The 3,961-nt window shown below is 46.5% G+C and overlaps 1 pseudogene; it reads right to left on the bottom strand.

Moving 5' to 3' along the window:
• Positions 1-3,355: 3,355 nt before the first annotated feature.
• LOC103283305 (mitochondrial import inner membrane translocase subunit TIM14-like) lies at positions 3,356-3,750 on the bottom strand (annotated as a pseudogene).
• Positions 3,751-3,961: the final 211 nt, after the last annotated feature.

The raw sequence follows: 3,961 nt of genomic DNA, 5'->3' as shown, positions 1-3,961 counted from the left end.
GCAGCAGAGGCCTGGGTAGGTAGAGCAGGCAGCCACTGACCGAGGAAAGGGCTGCTCACGTGCTCTCCTTCCCACGTATGCTGCTTGCATTTAGCAGGCCATTTGGAGATACGATAGCTTAACCCTTTGCAAATACTTTTCCTACTGGGAGGGAAAGCTGGGCGGCAGATGGTGCCTCAAATTAAAAGCTCCTCGGTGGCTCTCCCCGCCTCTCTATTCGGCACCTGTGTTATGTCACTGACGGGGAATACTGCAAGAACAACCCAAGGAGATGAATGCTGCTGACAATCTCCTACGCCCCTGTGACGAGTGGCATTGGCGCTCTCATCTGGGCTCACTGAGGGCGTGTGGCGCTCTGCGGAGCGGGAAGCCGCTCAGGCCCAAAGTGAGCCGCAGCCTCAGCCGGCGGTCAGGGAGAAAGCTGCAGAAAAGAGTTTGGGCGAAACCCAAGTGAGCATTAGCTCCCTGTCTCCGTCAGGTAAGACACGCTCAGGCCAGACGGGATTTCCTCTGAGCCTCTCTGCACTGCTCTAATGAGAGAATGTACTGATTTGTCACTTTCTCTTGTCAAAATGTGTTAGACGCCGTCCTGCAAAGTGACACCCTTCGGAAAGCATCAGGGAGACATAACTCACAGAGCACAGTGACTTCCCTAACGTTGACTCCAGTGGTTTCGTTTTTTTTTTTTTTATTTTTGCAGTAAATAATGTAGCTGGAAACAGGATAAAGATGTTTTCTTTTGGATTTTTGTTCACTAGGATTCTGGTAGAATGGAAGCTGCCTCCATGGCCCTCGCCTCTAACCACCTGAACAACAGATCAGTCCACACAGTTTCCAGTAGAGACTTTGCTCCAGTAGCTCCATCATTAAAAATAATTGACAACCGCTGCTAAGTCCTTTCCCGAGCCACAGCCTCCTGTCCTCTGCCTCCTGCCCCTTCCAAAACACGCCTGAGTGTCAGGACGGCGACTGGGGTGACAGTGGCCTGGGTGCAAGGTTGGGGTGGAAGGCAACGAGGTCCCTTGTCACATTCCCCAAAGTGGAAGTATGCTCCGGGCTTGAAAATCATTTTGACGCAGGGCTGGGACTGCCAGACATTTGCAGTAATTAGAGAAAAGCACCATTCTGGGCAGAGGCAGCCCCCTCCAGGATGCAGGGCTTGGCAAGGGGAGCTTGTGCCCTTGTGCGGGAACAGTCTGCGGAGCCGAGCACGGTGCCCTGCTCTGATGTGCGCCGTAAACCGTGCTGACACTGTTACCGCAAACGGTGGCTGCAGACAGGAATGCTGGGTGGATTTGTTCTTGGTACAGTGGCATTCTTCTTTTCTTCCTGCTCCTCTTACTTCTCTCTACCCAGTACCTTGGAGCTGGCCCGCCAAAATCAGCACAGTATCCGGGTCTCTCTTCTTAGACTTCAACTTCTTCCCTCCTATCCTTCATTCGAAATTACTTGTTCCATTTCTCCAAAACCCTCCCCGGGAGCAGGAATTAATCTGGTTAATAAATTGGTGCTAAGTTGCTAATGGTTGATAATATACCACTCGTCCAACAGAACCTCGGTGAATATTTATAGATGGGGCAACAGCATGTACTTGTTAGTGGAAACTTAGAAATGGACGCTGTGAACATCATGTCCTGTGGCATGGCCGATAGAAAGATATTTTAGGCTGAGTTTCTTGCATGTCTCAGGAACACTATTTAGGTAGGTAATTTCCTTATACAAGGCGTGAATTCAGTTGATAACCCTAAGTGATCTTCAGAAGTGTTGAGCAAATTGGAGAGGCATTCTTACAAACATTTCAAGGTTTTGCTTTGTTTTGTTTTTAAATATTAATGATACCATTCTAAAATTTTGTAGAATGCAAACTGTATTTGCTTTTCTTGCTACACCTTTTTACTCAATGGCCTGTGAATTTGCTCTACTTATTTAAATTCAGGGTTAGGTATAGTAAAATTATTTGCACTCTTGTCCCTAAAAATCCCAAAGTCCTGGAGTTTCTTCTCAGTCATAGCTGGATCCAGAAGCTCTTATGATGTAATCAGGCCCTGGTCTCCTCCCCTTTGCTCCTCTATTGCCTTTGATCGCCAGCGACCCTCTATTTTTACCCTCTACAGTTTTTAACAAATTGTTTTGAAATAACTTTAAACTTATAGAGAAGTTGCGAAAATAGTAATAGTTGAGCAAGTCCCTTACCCAGCCTCCACTAACATTAATATCTTGCATGACAATAGCACAAGGATCAAAACTAAGAAATTACATTGGGACAATACAAATAAACTAAGGACTTTATTTGAATTTCACCAATTTTTCCACTAAAGTCTGTCCTAGCATCCAATCAAAGATTTCACATCTCATTTAGATGTCAGTGCTGCTCGATTCTGTGACATTTCCTTAATCTTTTTTTGTCTCTTATGACCTTGACCCTTTTAAAGAGTACTGGTCAATTATTTTGTAGAACATCCTTCAATTTGGGTTTGCCTGATGTTTTCTCATGATTAGACTGAGGTCATGCATCTGTGATAAGAATACCTCAAAAATGACATACTCTTCTCAGTTCACCACATGATGTCAGATGTCATGTTCTGGTAATGTTGATCTGAAGTGGTGTCTACTGACTTTCTGCAATGAAAAGGTATTACATCTCCCTTTATAATTAACTAGAGGCCCAGTGCATGAAATTCATGCATGAGTGTGGTCCCTAGACCTGGCAGGCAATTGAAGTGCGAGCATCTGGAGTAGAAGGACAGGTCTCAGCTGATCTCTGGGCCCTGGGCCTCTGGACCCCAGCATGACCCTCTCCACCTGAGTCACGGTGCCCGAGTCCCCAAGCGGAGATGTGGTTAGTGCGGCTAGACACTGCAAGCGTGGGCCTCTGGGCCACCCAGCAGCGCTGCCCGGAAGCCAGGCGGGCAGCGTGCTCTCTCCTGGCCGGCCTCACAGCATGGCTCCTGCATGAACCCACAGGGAGCCCTACCGGCCCCTGCAGTCCCGGTGGCTGCGGCCTGGCTCACCTGGAAGCCCATTGGGGCTCACAGCACCTCCACTGCTGCCCACTGCCAGCGCCTCATTGCCGACGCCCGCCATGTTCCGCGCCACCCCCTGGTGGTCAGCGCACATCATAACAATTGGTCGAACTCCTGGTTGAACTCTCGGTCAAGGGGACAATTTACATATTAGACTTTTATTATATAGAATAGATATATGGGGGGGGGGGAGATACTTTGAGACTATGCAAATCTCTTATTTCTCCTCAAACTTTTGCCCACTAATTTTATTTTATTTATTTATTTTTTTAGCTTTGGCACATTTTATTACAAAAAGCTGTTTTCATATACGTGACTAACAAGTTAAAATTCACCATACATTTACTTCATTTCTTATCTTGACCACCTAGTAAATCTTTAGCTTCATTGATTTTGGCTGCTATATAAGGAGATCCTCCCTTGTCTGGGTGATTTAACAGCATAATTCATCGGTGAGCATCTATTTTTTCTTTATTGGCAGTAGGGCTTACACCTAGTATTAGTGCTGCTTCTCGTTTTGTAATTTTGGGTTCAAACCCACCTCTGTAATAGCCACCACTGAAGGCAGATTTTGGTAGACTTTGAAAAACTTGTTTTACTTGAGGCTCCATATGCTTCATGGCTTGCAAAACATAACGGCCTGCAAATCCTGCAGCAGCAATGGTCAATCCAACTGCTACCACTGTACTGGCCATGGCTCCGGCTCGGCTCCCCTGCCTCTGCCGAGAGCGCGTTCATCCCAGCTCAAAAGGCCGCGGCCACCGTCTCCCTACCGCTACCAGAAAGCAAGGGCGCCGCCAGCGGGGACCAAAATGCCCACTAATTTTAGAAACCATTGGTGAATATTGCCTGCAATAATAATAATTATATTATTCTTTTTTAAAAAAATTTACCTTTATTATTGAAAGTTACACAGATATACTCCTTTTACCCCCATT

The sequence above is a fragment of the Eptesicus fuscus genome, chromosome 11 (genome assembly GCF_027574615.1).
Source record: "Eptesicus fuscus isolate TK198812 chromosome 11, DD_ASM_mEF_20220401, whole genome shotgun sequence".
In the NCBI taxonomy this organism is placed as follows: Eukaryota; Metazoa; Chordata; class Mammalia; order Chiroptera; family Vespertilionidae; genus Eptesicus; species Eptesicus fuscus.
The sequence above is the reverse complement of the archived record's forward strand: the minus strand, read 5'-3'. Positions and strand labels throughout refer to the sequence as shown.